Below are 17858 nucleotides of genomic sequence, written 5' to 3' on the forward strand. Positions count from 1 at the left end.
ATACCCCTCACACTCTGGTAAGTCATATTTATAAAGCAAGATATTTTATGTTATTCTCTTCTGAATTAGGCCAATAATCATAGTGTTGTTTAGAGAAGTGTTTGGAGTTCCATTGATGTTCTTAAGCTTGGGTTGAGATGAAGGATTGGTAGTGGTAGGGCTATGCATTTCTATATCGATACGTGGCTAAAAGATAATGTAAACTCCAGTATTTTGCTTTTCTAGCTATGAAGGATTGTGCTATTATCATCCCCAGTCTTGATCACATGCACCTTAATGAGCATGTAGAATTTGCTCATTCACCGTTAGATCTAGGTTTATTAGAATCCTAAGGTGGAGATTCAAAGCATCCCGAGGCTTAGATTTAATGGTGAATGAGAAAATTCTACATGCTCATTAAGGTGCATGTGATCAAGACTGGGTTAATAAGCCTATATCTAATGATGAATGAGCAAATTCACTTGCTCATTAAGGTGCATATGAAAATTCCTGTTATCATCCCTTTCAACCATGTTGATGATATTTTATTATGGCATCATACTTAGGACGGGAAGTACTCATCCAAATCTAGTCATCAAGCAATTGATGCGTTCATCCATGATCGATCCCCAATTAGTGGCTGAGATGTGCTCGTGAACTTAAATCTGCCCCCCAAAAATGAAAGTTTTTCCTTTGGAAGTTGTGCTCACACTGTCTCCCACTGCGAATTAGGCTTGCAACCAAGAACATGTCAGTCCCCATTAGTTGCTTACTCTGTGAAACAGACATCGAGTACGGTTGGCACTTTGTAAAGTGCTTCGTTGCTATTTCCTATCTGTTGGCTGCTAGTTTGAACTTGTCGGACAACAACTACGAATACATAGCGGACTGGTTTCTGCCAATTCGTATATTTTTCAGGAAGGATTGTGTAGAAGGCGTATCTAAAGTTCTTTGCACAATATCGCAACATCGTAATAATAAGCTATAGAATGATAGAAGCATGGCAGTATTAGACTATGTGAATATCATGACCTCGTTCTATCGGGAGTGAAAATACATCAAGTCGAAGAAATTGGGGAAGATGAGTTCAATTGGCAGACAGAAGGCAAGCTAGAGCACACTAGTTGAGGGTTCTGTAAAATTCAACCTTGGTGCAATAATTTTCCAAGGGTTGAGAAAAAGCGGAATGGGAGCTGTGATTTGTGATGCAGAGGGTCAATTTTGGCCTATATAAACAAAATTGTAGAAGTCATTTGGTATCTCCAAGATGGTCGAGGCTCTAGCACTAAGAAATAGCATAATCTGGGTTGTTGAAATGAATTTCCAAAAGGCAGTCTTCGAGACATGCAAAAACTGTGCGTGATGGTATTGTTTATAGCTGTTTTGATATATTGGATTTCAGAGGAGTAGTAATTTCGTATTCACATTGTCGTTTAACGAATGAGGTTGTCCATATTTTAGCTCGACAAGCCCTTTCCAATGCTAACTGTCACGACCGAAGTTCGTGACGCGGAGACAGAGCGGATGCTTGCTGGTTGAACTTGAAATGTCGGGTGCGGGATTAGCATTAAGGAAGAGTACGTGCTATATAAGTGGCATCCTATCCTCGGAAGGGTGTTCGTCTAGGCACTAAACTGGTTCGGGAGCTGATCCCGCTCCCCTGATGAGCCCATGGGAGGGCGAAAACCAGCCAAGCACGAAGACGACAAGGCTGACCTCAAGGAAGTCCCGCATCTTGAGGTGCCGCATGGGAGTTGCCTTTTTGTGAAAACTCTGACCCCGTGACAAATGGTATCAGAGCCGATAGTGTGCTAGCTGTGAAGTTTGCCAAGCGCTCCGTTGGCCGCGGTGGCGAGTCTAGGTAGGGGACCGCAAGTGGTGTGCTCGAAAAGGAATGAGCACGAGTAGGCAGGAAACCGTAGCGAAAAATTCGCCAAGCACTCTAGGGAAGCCACGGTGTCGGGTCCTAAGGAGAACATTACTGAGCGAATGCGGAAGTTGCTCGCACCTTAAGCCTCAGAGTCCTTGCCCAACTCGAGGGGGTGTCGGAAGTGGGTGTTTTCGCCAGGAGAAGCACGAAACACGAGCAGGCAGGGAATCTGCACACTGATCCTGGCGTACAAAAGTCGTGCAGGAGGACGTTGCACGAATTGAGTGGGGGAGCATGTCACGACCAAAGTTCGTGACGTGCAGACAGAGCGGATGCTTGCTGGTTGAACTTGAAATGTCGGGTGCGGGATTAGCATTAAGGAAGAGTACGTGCTATATAGGTGGCATCCTATCCTCGGAAGGGTGTTCATCTAGGCACTAAACTGGTTCGGGAGCTGATCCCGCTCCCCTGATGAGCCCATGGGAGGGCGAAGACCAGCCGAGCACAGAGACGACAAGGCTGGCCTCAAGGAAGTCCCGCATCTTGAGGTGCTGCATGGAAGTTGCCTCTGCGTGAAAACTCTGACCCGTGACATAACGTATTTAGTTCTTTTAGTATCTTTGTTTCTGTTGTAATTGCTAAGAATATTGCATCCTCCTTTTCACAGAAAGTTTTTTTTAATGTAATCATATGCTATAGCTGATTTCCTTCATATGCTAAAAAAGAAATGGAAAAGAACATGGACGTAAATTGCTAACTTTTTATAAAAAAAAAAAAAAAAGAAAGAAGAAGAATTTACCTTATAGTGTTTGCATAAATCTAGGATTGTAAATGAGCCGAACCGCTCATGAGCGATTTAGTGATTGGTTGGCTCGATTTGTAAACGAGCCGCTTGTAAGCACGATTTACTGACTCGGTTCGTAAACGAGCCGAGCTTGAGCATGCCAAAGCTTGGCTCGAAAGCTCGCGAGCAGGCTTGATTAGAACATTTATGAATAATTTTTAATTTTGTAGAAAACTATATAGTTTTGTGTTAGTTCATAAATATTTAAACTTAATATTATTTCATTTGCTAATAGATGAGTTCGTTCGCCATAATATTAAATGAGTAATAGACGAACTATTTGTAAGCATCTTGTTTATTTATTCACGAATTTTGCTTGTAAGCTTGTTTATGTACACAATTAAAAAGTTATTTGCGAGCAAACTTCATATATATAATTAATGATTTACGCACAAACAGTTCATGGTTAGATAATTTTCTTAATAAACCAATTTCAAAGAGTATTTTGGGCTCAAAACAAGCTCGGAGCTCGGCTCGAGCTTGTTTATTTTCTAATAAGCTGAGCCGAACTTGAGCAGGTAAAAGCTCGGCTTGGCTTGGCTCAGCTCGATTATAACCCTACATAAATCAAATATCCTACAAAACTCAAACTATTGAATGAAGCATATATATAATGATAATAATAATAATAATAATAACAGTAGTGTTCTTCTGGATCCTGAATGATCAAATAAATTTGATCATTTATTAAATCTAAGCTTTGGGGTGATTTGAGTCTCTTCCACAGAATTCTAATAAATTTAAATCTAACAGTGAATGACTAAATGAACTAAATAATAATATCTAGATTCGTGATAAAATTGTGAGAGAGAAAATTAAAGGTGACAATTTCTAACACGAAAACACGATTACAGAGTCAACCCGGCGGACACGACAAAATCATTTTCTAGCATTTATAACATATAAAACCATATGGAACATTTTATATAAAAAAAAAAAAAACATATGGAACATAAATATGAGATAACACGATTTTGACACGAAACATAAAATTACTACCTGCAGATAAAATCGTGATTTTAAGAGGTAATTTCAGAGAATTCGTGAATTTGAAGAGAAAATAGGCTGAAAATTGTGAATTTAAGATTTTGAACGGCAAAACGAAATAAAAATTAATAGCTTGGTGTAGTGATATTTTATGGGCCTGTCCAAATTTAATAGATGGGCTTTTGTTATGGGCTTCTTGTATATGGTGTCTAAAGTCTTATTTTCTTGTAGTCTTCGTACTTAAAAATAAATTGATTTAATTTTTTTTATATATAGTTTGTCCGATTTTTCGGTTTGAGACTCGTCAGGCACCTTCTAAATATATTCTCTTTCAATTAAAGCTTTTTATATACGTTAGAACTCGAACTCAAGATCTAACTTAAACGACTTGAGACCCTTGATCAATCTTAATTGGTTAAATTCTTAATTTTTAATATTTAGTTCTTATATGTTAATTATTAATATTTATTAAATGTTTGATCACAAAATTCAATATAAAAAAAATATCGACTGAAATTAGTTACTTTTATGAATTGGAAAAGACTTTTGATTTTTTTTATTATTGAAATCTTTAATGTTTCAATATGATAAATTCAGCTTAGGGCTCTACCTAAACCGATCTTTGAACTTTTTATATTCGACTTGCCAGGGCCGTAAACAAGAGTATGCAAGGTGCCCATTTATACAGGTTCCAAAAAAAATAAAGAACTATGTAGTAAATTGATATTTTAAAGGGTAAAGTTCAAATAAAACCTCTGTGGTTTCACTAATTTTCAGATAAAGGATTGTGGTTTACTTTTTGTCAAAACGAGTACTGAGGTTTTCAACTTTAGCAAAATAAGGACTGTGGTTTACTTTTTTCGATTGATACTATTAAAATCACCCTTAACAACTTCAAAAATGACATATTTTAAGAACTACTAATATTCTAAGTAACTTTAATTCTTCAACTTTTTTATTTCAAGATTATTTAGATGATGTTTGGTAAAGAGAGAGAAAGTTAATGTTTAGAGAGAGAAAGTTCCAAAAAAGATGATTTTCTAAAATCGAAAATGTAGTTTCATAGAAAATATGACATTGAACAACTTTAATTCTTGAAAATTTTCATTTTCAGGTCGTTAAAGATAGTTTTAATAGCATTATTAAAAGTGCAAAACCCCAGTCCTCATTTTGACAAAAAGTAAACCACAATCCTTTATCTGAAAATTAGTGAAACCACAGAGGTTTTATTTGAACTTCCCCTATTTTAAATGAATAACTGGTTTTCTTTGGTGTTGTAGCTGGTGAATTTTGATTTAATCATTTTTGTATTGTTTTATAAAATTATATTAAATATTAAATATCTAATAAAATTTTAGTATGGGTTCCCAAAAAAGTTTAAGACGGATTTGGCTTGAGCTCGAGCCCGAGCTTAACATAATGATCGTGAGCTGCTCGCGAACTTATTCATAAGTTTTGCTTGCAAACATCTCATTAATTATATTCATTAATGACGAGCTTGAGTCAAGACCGTAGACAAGATAAGAATGTGCAAGACGCTCATTCGTATAGTGCCCCAAAATTATTAGGCTCCCCATAAGTTAAAGATCCGATGCTAGATTAATAATGGGTGTTGTTAAACCCAACCCCATTTTCCCACCCCTAGCCCCGTGAAAGGACGAAAATGCCCTTTCATGGGTTTTGGGAGGGGAAAAGCTATTTTTTTTGCGGAATCGACACACGGGCGTGTGGCCATCACGCCTCACCACGCGGTCGGACGTGATAGCCCCACGCCTCACCGCGTGGTCGGTCGTGACAGGCACATGCCCCACCTTACCGTCGGGCGCATGGCTGTCACGACCGACCACGCGGTGAGGCGTGGGGCTATCACGTCCGACCGCGTGGTGAGGCGTGATGGCCACACGCCCTCGTGTCGATTCCGCAAAAAAATAGGTTTTCCCCTCCCAAAAACCCGTAAATAGTCTGTTAAACCCGTAAATAGTCCGTTAAACCCGTAAATATGCGGTTAAACCCGTAACTACAGAATTGTACTTAAAACCAAAAATAATATAAGTTAATTAATAAATATTATTAATCACAACATATAAAACTAATATAATCTAGTCCAAGCCTCTCTCCTTTCAGCAAATAAATTCTCCAAATGACGAACACTCTGATGAGAAAATAATCGCCATTGGGTGGCAATGGGAGGCACTGGAAACGAAGGATGTAAATAAAGACGTATGTAGTGATGATAACTCCCCAAATGACAAATCACAATCTCTCGCTCAGGTGGTCTTCCATCGTCCGAACGCATCGGCAGTATAGTGCAACATCCTAATTGTTCTGAAGTAAAGAGGAAAATTACTACGTTCAATACAGATGCAGCAGCAAATAAGTCATCCGGACTCACCATCCAGTGGGACTCACCACAACCCGCTCCTGCCCATTTAATACGTGTGAGGGCAGCATCAAACCCGTTCCCGTACACTGGCACATACAGATCACGGTTTGCCCGCATCTCATTCTCTATGAGCACTCTCATCAGCTTCCACTCTTCTTGATTAAAAATGATGGCATCGGCTAAAACACGAAATCCACAGTTACCATCTGCTACAACATCATGGAATCCAGTAATAAATGGTACGATGAGACGTTGAACCCGATGTAAATGGTGGTAACTGGCGATATCCGCATCATATCCGACTGAAAATATTAATATATGAAATTTATCAATAAAAATATATTTACTTTAACTTCAACATATATATAAATGAAATAAAATATACCCGGCATCTGGCTGTTATGTACAGATGAGGATGAAGAACGTCCTCGACTACGACTACTCCTCGAACCCGAGGACCGTGCTCGACCTCGTGGTGACTGATTGTACTCCCATGCACTCGGATTTCGTTTTGTTGATGAATTTCCCCTTGGTCTACCCCTAACAGTGTCTTTGACATCAGGTTCTTTAAAGCCACTTTGTTTCGGGTTTATCTGATCATGAATCATCATTCGATATGCTACGCACCATTGAAGGATCTAATTGTTCAACCTTTTCCACAAGAGAGTGAAAAAACCGGTGATCCTCAGACCCGTCAGCATATTCGGGAGCAGTAACTGGTATGTCACTCAAACCTTCAAACGCAAGAGATCTCCAAAAAGGATGGATGCGGTCAGCACGGACCGATTCATTTATGTCAATATATGTTTTCAGCTCACATGCACACGGATGCACAGCAGGTTGGAGCAAAAGTTTCAATTTTTGTAACACCCACATGTAACTACCCTCGGTTTCATCCTTTATGATTGCATAGGCGATCAAAAAGTTTTTGTTAGAAGGCGTCATACCAATGATTTCGAAGAATGGCATCTTATACTTGTTTGTTTTATATGTTGAATCCATACCAACAAACAAGTAATAAGATCGGAATAGTGTGCTCGATGTTGGATGTGCCATAAATAAGTGAGTCACGACATTGCTGTCCGGCACCGCTTGCGTCCAATGTACATAGTCCTTATCTATAGCAAGCCGATAAAACTGACCGATTACATCCCGATCCTCAAAGCTTTCAGTCCTGATTTTCTCCCTGTAGTTGTAGATATGCCTTTGTGTCGGGCAATCCTCCGGATGTTTTTCTTTGATTGCAGCAAAAATAGCACAAGGCTTAGCTTGATCTGAACTCATTTCACGAACGAGTTTTTTGGAAGCCGGGCTTAGTCCGCTCATCTGTCTGTAGCCCTGACGATATACAGCCAACTGATGACAGTGTTGTCCTCTATCTCCAGGAATCCCATTCACCACCCAACCGCTCAATTCGCCGATTTCCATAACCTTTATCTGGAATTTGCACCCACAGTACTTTGTTTTTGTATTCTTCCGTAGTATAACATCCACATCCATATCCTTTTTCCTTTTATAATTCTTAACACCACGAGCACATTTAACCAATATCCACTTTGACTTGCGCCCCGTCTTGTGCGACGCTGTTGTTAACTCAAACCCAATCCCAATTGCTGTCTGTTTTGCCCAGTTAACAGCTTCATGATATGTTTGAAATGTTTGTTTGGGGAAAAAATGCGAGCTGTAATCTTTGCCGTTTCCGCCAAATTCTTCCCACGAAACCTCCTGTAAATGATTAATAACGAATATTTTGTATTAGAATGTCACATTTATATAGCGTTTCAGTGTCTAAACTCGGATACAGCCACAAATATGCTCGGGCGTGTGAGCATCACGCCCCACCACATGGTGGGGCGTATGAACATCACGCCCCACCTCATGGTGGGGCGTGTGGCTATCACGCCCCACCATATGGTGGGGCGTGATGTTCATACGCCCCACCATGAGGTGGGGCGTGATGTTCATACGCCCGCGCGCCGAACCAGAATATTTTTTAACACTTCAAATTATAGAAATTCAAGGAAGTTAAATCAGAAACATACCTCCACTTCGGACGTAGCATCACTCCCGTCTACTCTCGGTGATAATGGATTGTCTTCCATCAAACTTTTTATCTTTGATTCGGATCAAAATGGGTTTGAGAGAGTTTGGGAGGGATTCAAATTTTGTGTTTTTGTTCAAAGGACGGTTAAGTCTTTTTTCGGGGCTGAAAGTGTGAAAATAGGGCTGGGTTTAGTAACCCACTTAATAATTTTAGTGAATAGTTTGTTTTGGTGTTGCAACTGAGGAATCTTGATTCAATAAATTATTGGGCCTCCTAATTGAAACTTCTAATGAATGAAGGTTTTGTTTTATAAAATTATATTAAATATTAAGGATATTTTATGTAGCATAAGGCCACCAAAAGTTTAAAACATGCTTAGCTCAAGTTGGAGTCCGAGCTCAACATCATATTCGTAAGCTTATCGTGAGAACTCGCAAGCAGCTCGTTAATAACAAATTATTAATTATATTTTTTAAGTGTTAATTTAAAAAAGAATTAATTACAAATAGATGTATTGTGATTACATGGATTTGCAGATGGACACTTGTAGTATTTTTCTTTACAAACGCAATCTTGTGGTTGTAAAAATTTTGTATTTTTTTAACTTTACCTAATTTGACCAATAACGACTTCAAAATGAAAATTTTCAAGATTTAACGTTGTTTAGTATCATATTTACTATGAAACCATATATTTACTTTTTCAAAATCATCATTTTTTGAGTTTTCTCTCTTTAAACATTAACTTTCTATCTCATAAAAAAAAGACCTAAATGACTTCAAAACTAAAAAGTTGAAGAATTAAAGTTACTTAAAATATCATTTAACACTTGAAAATTTTCATTTCAAGGTTGTTATCAACCAAATTCTGACAAAGTGAACTCAAATGCAATATTTTACAAACCACAAGGTTGTGTTTGCCAAATTTTACAAACCACATGGTTGAGTTTGCAAAAATAAAATACCACAAGTACTGATCTGCAAATCAATGAAATCACAAAGCATCTATATGTAATTAACTCTTTAAAAAAACCACGTGGTTTTACATTTTCACAAATCTATCACTAGTACAAAAATGGTATTGTGCCACGGTCCTACGAGAAACCGTGGCAAATAACACCTTATGTGTCACGATTCCTAAAGAGACCATGGCAAATAAGGTGTTATTTGCCATGGTTTCATCCAAGCATGGCAAATAATATTAATTCAATAATACATCAATATTAAATATAATCAAATATTCATTTATCTAATCTAATTTATTTATTTAACTACCTTATTTAATCATTTGTGAATTATATATAAAAAGAATTTTCAAAATTTAGTTTAAACATATATAATCAAAATTATATTTAATAGTTTGAAAATATATTTTCATACTTTTATAATTAATAACATGAATATTTCAATTAATATATAAGTTCAAATACTAATTTTTTCTTTACATAGTACGAGAAATAAAACTAAAATATTATATATATTTTTAACTAGTACAGAGACGGACGCCAGTGACCCCTCTTTAGAGTCGATTATTTAGACTTGATATATATCTCTCTTGATTACACATTTTCTCCTGTTTTGCCGCACCTTCTACCGCACTCTCTCCTGCTCTCTACATGCGATGAACACGACTTACATTCTCCTTACTCTTATTTGGCTACTCTCCTCTTCTAACGCCCTTCTTTCTTTGTCGTTGTGAGATTTCAACTCTTTTTTTGGTTGATTTCAAACGTGGCTCGACATTCTCATGATCTTCGTCCTCTTGTGGTTTTTAGGTTTTTGGTAAGGAAATAAAAGTTGGAAAATTTTGAATAAAATTATATATTAATTTAAATACCAACAAACACCTCCTTTCATGAATAATCGTGTTCGTCGTGAATAGTCGTATTCATACATAAACAGTCGTGTCTGTCTGTGTATTGTCAAATTCAGTGAATAGAGTCTTAATCACAGTGTCTTGTTTTCCTACTCCGGTAATAACGAGGCTACACACGGTTTAAATTCGTTTGTGTAATCTGTTGTATCTTGGGAGACTATCATCAATAGCGATGATATCGTCTTAATAAACGTGCTAATACGGGCCTCAGATTTCCTTTTAATTTTCAGTTTTATTATTCATATATTTTTCTGTGTTTGTTTTGTTTTTTGGTTAATCACATCCAACATTCTTAAGACAGACGTAATTGTTTGTCTAACATTCTTAAGACATATTGTTATTGTTATCTTAAGAATCTAACATTCTTAAGACCGATTTTATAATTTAATTGTTTGTTGATTTCCAAAAATACACCGAAGAAAGAAAGAGCAAGGATATTGTCATATTCTATAATTGCATAATTTTATTTGCTTCCATGGATGATATTATTGGACTTCAGAATTCTTTTAGATTAAATAAGTTTCTAGAAAGGAAGGTTATTTGAATTTGAAATCAAATATGTTTATGTCCCGATTATATGCTTGTTATTGATGCTTAGAGTATAATATGGCAGCATGTGCTTTAATCTGAGAATTGGAAATGTTGGCGGACTGCACTTTTTATTTAAAGATATCAATTAAAAGCAGATAGATAGCAAATGATGCATGGTAATTATCATATTAATCCGTTTGTTTTAGTTCAGAGACTTACAGGAATGCCTTGATGCTTATCTTGACGAATGGATCATATTTGGAAAACTATATTGGGACATTTTGGATAACATAAAAATATATATAGTTTATATATTTTTTTTTTTGTTAATTATTTGTTAAGTATCTATTTGTTTAAATAGATTATGATAATCTGATTCTAACATGGTTTGTTTGGATTTCAGAAAGAAAAAGTTGTTAATTATAGTTTTGTCTCTGTTTGTTTAAACAGATTAATTGACTTTTGGCATATGTTGGTACATGCGTTAATTGAAGAAGAATCCGGTTTTAAGAACACGGTCAATTTAGAGGCTTTAGGCCTACTTGTACTAGTGGCAACATGTAAGACACACTAAGAGTATAGGAAAATTCATTGGTATGAATTTTAAAGACTTTGTGATAAAAGAAAATATGTTTTCTTTAGAGATGATGATGATATGCGAAAATTTCATATTTGATATTCTCGCGCGTAAGGGTGGAATTACATTAGAAATGTGAAATGTCATAAATTGACAAATCTGAGCAGTGATGTTATCTAGACGAGTTAGACACTGATAGATGAACATTAGTTGGCTAGATTTAATTTATGAAAGTCACTAAAAATGTAGAAATCAAATCGCCTTAAAATAAGTATGTCACAATGATGTAATCGAAGAAAAATATCATATTAATTGGTGAAAATGCGGTATAAAAAGCTTCTGAATGATGAACTCGGGTAGAAAAGCTTTCGTGTGATAACACTTGATCTCAATGAGTGTCATTCTAATTGGTTTTGTAGAATCAAAGGATAACACAACGGATCTGATAACCTAAAGGTTAAACCGAGATCAAATTGAAAAATCATCGAAAGGAATGGGACTAAAGCCCATACAAGAGGAGTTATGTGAAGGAAAAACCCTACCTAGTTGACTGGAGATCCCAAGATCTAGGTTCATAGGGACAGCCTAATTACATAAACCTTGTGCGTTCACTGTGGGGGTTAAACCCAAGCCCGTTCCTATATGTAAACAGTGACACAAAGGGGAAAAGGTTAAGCTATATGGTTTTAATGATACATTGTGCGTCAGAAATGTTGAGCAAATAAATCACATATGTTAGAGTGAAGTGGGGTCGCTTCGATGGAGACTAGTGGGGCCTAGTTCTCTTAAACTCTCGCAGAACCAGGCGATGTTCATGACCATAACGAACATAACCATAAGAACCATAACCGTGTTATGTTGGTATTTGTGTGCGGTATATCATCGTTTACACAAACGGCAAAATAGTTCAAAGACATCGCGTCTACTAGTCAACCAGTAAAGTAAATATACTCTCACAAGGGAAGGTTCTAGGCACATTAGCTACCTATCCTATGCAGATGTCTCCTGTAGAAAGTTATCACCACGTCGTAATCGCCTCGTTTTCAATTTTATTCATGTAGGGTATTGTTGGAAAATTTTGAATAACATTATATATTAATTTAAATACCAACAAACACCTCCTTTCATGAACAGTCATGAATAGTCATGTTCATACATGAACAATCACATATGTCCATGTATAGTCGTGTTCGTTCATGAAAAGACATATCCTTTGATTCTATTTATATAGAATGGAATTGTCAAATTCAATGACTAGAGTCTTGACTGGTGAAAAAAAAATGTCTATTCACAATGTCTTGTTTTCCTACTCCAGTGATAACGAGCCTACACACGGTTTAAGGAAACTGTTAATGCAGGCCTTAGATTTGTCTAACTCTTTCCTTTTAATTTTCAGTTTTATTATTCGTATATTTTTCTGTGGTTGTTTTGTTTTTTGATTAATCATATCCAACATTCTTAAGGCAGGCGTAATTTTTTGTCTGACGATAAATTCTATTTTGATTTATCCTGCTTTCTATTACCCTTCTGTTTTTAACTTTAGTTGCTTCTCTGTGTTGAAATGACATGCTTGGTTTTCTAGGTTTTGTTGAAGTTCGTTGGAACTCCATATTAGGTTGCCTTTGAATGGTTAAAGCAACCATTTAGAAGAGGTTTGTGAAGGGAAATAGGCTAACGTATAGCAGCAGAAATATAAAAATTGTAACCTATTTCCATTAACCCCAAGATCGGTAAATCGTTATTTCATATAAAGAGGGATAAAAGAAATTCCTTTCAGAAGTTCTATCTACCGTTGCAAACGAAGTGCCCGCAACTCTTACTTCGAGTTCCTGAGCACAAAACAAAATAATGGAAGATCAAGTTAGAATCAACCGTTTATAACAACCAAAGTAGATTGTCTCTAATTAATCAACACAAGATCAGGGATAAAGAGAAAGAGATGAAAATCAATTGAACGGAAGGAAGCGGTAGAAAATCTCATCCTCGAGCTAAGGGTCGAAATTCTCTCTCTTGACTGCTTAGGGTGGATTTCGAAAATCCTTATGTAGGGGTATTTATAATCTCTTGTATCTAATCTTTAGTTAGATAGAATTAGGTTATTGAAGAAGAATTTAATTCGGAATAAAATTCTTAATTATTATCCATTAATATATCTAAATATAAAGATAATAATAATAACCTTATTGGATAATAATAGGAGTAATATAATCTAATTAAAACTCCTAATTTATTTATCCTTTAATTAATTTAATTCATAATCCTACTCTAATTAGGATTTGATAAAATCAAATTAATTATTTATGTATCTAATATACATAAAAAATTGCCCCCCTTAATAATTGGGCTTTATTGGGCTCAGTTGGGCTTCCGTCAATTAATTAACATCTGTCTCTCTTTTGGGTTCCAAGTCTTATGCGTGACCCATTAAGTTCTTATTGCTTCTAGCCGTATGCAACTATTAAATTAATTTTCAAAGAATTATATTTAATTTTTGCATAATGGAATGATGTACAAAGTATGTGATTAGCAAGTCCGTAATCATTCTCCCAGAGCTATAAGAAGACAGGTTGATTCTGTCGTTGACCTTTCCGTATTAGTTACGGTATAATTCGATCCTTTATCAACTACATCCTTGAACTGAATCTTATGACTATGGATAATGACAAGTCACATATAGCGAGACGTTCGTTTTACTTGTACCGGCCGAGTCAACTCCAATTAGATAGGTTAAGAGAAATCCGCATTTCAATCTTAAGCTATCATCTTACAAGGATTTAGAGTCAAGTCTTCCACAAGCGATCCATGGACATATCTCCCATTTATCGGGAGTGATAAATCCTCAATCCAATGTATAACGATCCCGCAATTACTTCCTGTGATACCCAACATCTGCTGTTCACACCCCAGAGTCATCTCTGTTAAGGATCGTGTTACCACAGGATCATAGCGTCACATTCCGTAATCCAGAATTACCAATTAACATTCCTTTGAGTCTGAGGATTATTTATACCTATTAATACCAATGAGATGAACAGGTGACAAGGATGAATCTACTCATCCTGTTATCTCAAGTCGGGTTCCCAATCCCAATGAACTTATTTTCATCGGATCCATGTAACTGTCCAGATATATGTATATATGAAGCTTGTGAGATCAGCTTTCTGTCGGGACAGAAGACATTGTTACATGCAAGTCTCAACAGTGATATGTCAATCCTGAACATATTACTTGACTTGGGGTGGTTTTAAGTTTATTAGTTTATTATAAAGTTTCGTCTCACTTCATGCTTGTATGAACACTTTATAATTACTTTAAACAAACTTAAGGATTTCCTTTTATTAGACTTTATTTAGTGCTTAAAAGGGATTGCATTTATATAGTTATAAAACATATATCTCATTAAAACAAATGATATAAAGAACACTTCATTTACATTAAGTTTGTATCCCAGAACAATTGTCTTATAGGACACTAAACCCCAACATACTCCCACTTGGACTAAAGCCAATTGTTTCTATAACTTATTGATAGGGGTCAAAAAACCCTATCTTTGGGTATGGTTTTAGGACGGGTTTTAGAGTTATTTAGTTAATGAGCGAGCAATTCTCGCATTTAAATGCTTTTGTGTGAGTTAGTTAGGGATTGGAAACGTTCTATTTACTTTTCATCGTTTAGGCTCGTTTTGTGATCAATTTAGGCAAATACGGCCGAAATAGCATGCATAGTAGAATTTTGTTATCTTTTGAAGCTAATTGGTCCGTCAAAACTCGCACCAAACGAAGCGCTTGCTCAAAATAAGCGTTTGACGGATCAATTTAGCTTTTGTACTAATGTTATTTGGAGTTTTTATACGTGTGCAGGTGTAAGTTCGGGCGAAAAAGGACATAAAAGTTACTCGGCAAGAATCGAGCACGCTCCGGGCGAAAACGTTCGGCGAGTAGGGCCGCGTGGGCCATTTCTGCTCGTCGAGCAGGCCCCTGGAGGCCTACTCGCTGAGCACTGCTCGACGAGCAGCCTGCCCTGCTCGGCGAGCAGCCCTGCGAGAATTGGTCAAAAATACCAATTCCGCCCCCACGGAGCCACGATTGGCCCCACGACTTCCTACATCAATAAGGACACGAATTAGGTCAAGAAAAGGCCCCGAGCCGCGTCTATAAATAGGATTTTTCCAATGTAATTTAGACATCTTTCGTTTTTGTAAATTATTTTAGCTTTCCCCTTATAATTCCTCTCCATCTTCTCCATCTTCCTCAACCTCCATTGAAGCTCCTTCAAAGCTTTTCCTCGAGGAATTATCAAGGTCCGTCCTTAAGATTAAGTCGCCGGCTGCAGAGTAAACAGGTTCCCTGAAAGGGATTTTTGTATCTCCTTTTATCTTTCCATGTTTGTACTCTTTGATACAGTTGCCGAACTTAACTTATTGTATCTTGTGACAATTATCTTCGCCTTTAATAATAATTTAGCTCTTGTTTTGTTCTATGATTATTTGTCTAATCTTTGTCTTACGCTTTATTCAATTGGTTTAACTCATTCAAAAGCCCCAAAATCTAGTAGGCACATATTGCGAGCTGAATCTGACCTAGTCAGAGCCTAGGAGATTGACGACCTCTTAGTTGATTAAGCGCCAATTTACTAAGCCTTAGACCTAGTTTCGGCCTTAGGGAATCACGCGCTAGGAACCTCAGGAGGGTAAGTAGGGTTAATCGCCTTGAATACAAGTGACTCAGATTAGGTTTTTATTCAATAGACTTGATAATCTATCTTTATTATTATCGTTCATACCATGTTCCTTCGGATAGTTTCATTAATGGAAGATCAATTAGGAGTAGAGTAATTTAGTTAGGCGTAGAATAACTTAGTTAGAATTAGATAACTTAGCTAGGATTAGCATAATTCAACCTAGGAGTAGATTAATTAAAACAAACAATCTCAAAACCCCCTAAGCCTAGATAACATCCGAGACCGAGTAGCTTGATACTTGCAGAAATAAATCCTGTGGACGATAACCTGGACTTAAACCAGAAATTTATTACTTGATAACGACGAGGTACACTTATCCCTTAATGAGTCTTCACCGAAGACGCATCACTTATCCCAGTAGAAGTTAGATGACGATCATGAACTTTCTGGGTTAAGGGCTTTGTCAACGGATCTGCAACGTTGTGCTCTGTAGGTACTCTTTCTATTCTCACATCTCCTCTCGCCACAATTTCTCTTACAATGTGGTATCGCTTTAGGTAATGCTTGGATGCATTATGAGACCGTGGTTCCTTTGCTTGCACAATGGCTCCATTGTTATCATAGTACAGTGTAATGGGATTTATATTGTCAGGCACCATACCAAGTTCAGTAATGAACTTCCTAATCCAAACCGCTTCCTTTGCTACTTCCACATCAGCGATATACTCTGACTCGGTCGTAGAGAAAGCTACGCTTCCTTGCTTGGAACTCTTCCAGATGACCGCGCCCCCATTCAAGATAAATAGGTATCCTGATTGGGATTTAAAATCGTTCTCATCTGTGAGATGACTTGCATCTGAAAATCCTTCTATTTTCAGATCCCCTTCTCCATACACTAGGAACATATCTTTAGTTCTTCTCAAGTACTTAATAATGTTTTTGATGGCAATCCAGTGCTCGTCTCCCGGATTTCCTTGGTAACGACTCGTTATACTTAACACGAACGTTATGTCAGGTCTAGTGCATAGCATAGCATAGCATGCATAATCGAACCAATTGCGCTGACGTACGGGACTACAGCCATGCGCTTCTTATCATCATCGGTTTTAGGACATTGATTATTGTTTAACTTTACTCCATGTATCATGGGTAAGTTACCTCGTTTCGATTCAAGCATGATAAATCGCTTTAGCACCTTTTCGATGTATGTAGCCTGTGAAAGACCAAGCAGTCTTCTTGATCTGTAGATCTTTATACCAAGTATATAAGCTGCTTCACCAATGTCTTTCATTGGGAAGTTACCAGATAACCAAACTTTTGTTGAAACACCTTTCAACATAATTTTGATTTGACAAAATTGTTTAAGTATAATTAAAAACATATTCTAAACACACTAAGTTTAAATTCTTTGATTTATTCTACTAATGTGTTTGTTCAATGTTGAGTTAAATTGTTTATAAGACACAAAGATTAAAAGGCCCAAAGCCTAATACAGAAGTCAAAGCCCAAGTCAAACAGTTTAAGGCAACTCGGCCCGCGTATGTCAAAACATTGTCGTTATGTACAAAACGCAGCTCAGCAGAAGAAGGATCTAGAAGACCTTCGTGGAAAAACTTTGGGATGAAGCTGCTGAGTTGATTCGACAAAGAGTACATGACAGCAGCTGAGCAAGAACAACTTTCAGACAAAGTGTTTCCACTTTGGGTAAAGTTCAGAAGACACATAATGCTGTCTAGTTGACCTTACCATAAATGGAGAGACATTCTGTCGAGCTGACCAAAAGCTGATCGAGGACAGAAGATACTCAAATCTGATTGGCCGAGAGCTCTGAGCAAGACAGGATGACAACGACAGGAAGCTGTTTCCCTCCAATGGCTATTTCAAAATTCAAAATGACGGATGCCTCAGACGTCTCAATAAATACAGCCCTTCAGTTGCTTCATTTGACACAGAACTTGATCAAGCCAATACGCTGACCAAATCTCTACGCAAAGTTCTATAAGAAAAAGCAAAGAAATCTTACACTAAATTTCATATCTTTTGTGTAAAAGTCTAGAGTGATTATTCAATCATCTAAGGTGTCTTAGC

The sequence above is a fragment of the Euphorbia lathyris genome, chromosome 3 (genome assembly GCF_963576675.1).
Source record: "Euphorbia lathyris chromosome 3, ddEupLath1.1, whole genome shotgun sequence".
In the NCBI taxonomy this organism is placed as follows: Eukaryota; Viridiplantae; Streptophyta; class Magnoliopsida; order Malpighiales; family Euphorbiaceae; genus Euphorbia; species Euphorbia lathyris.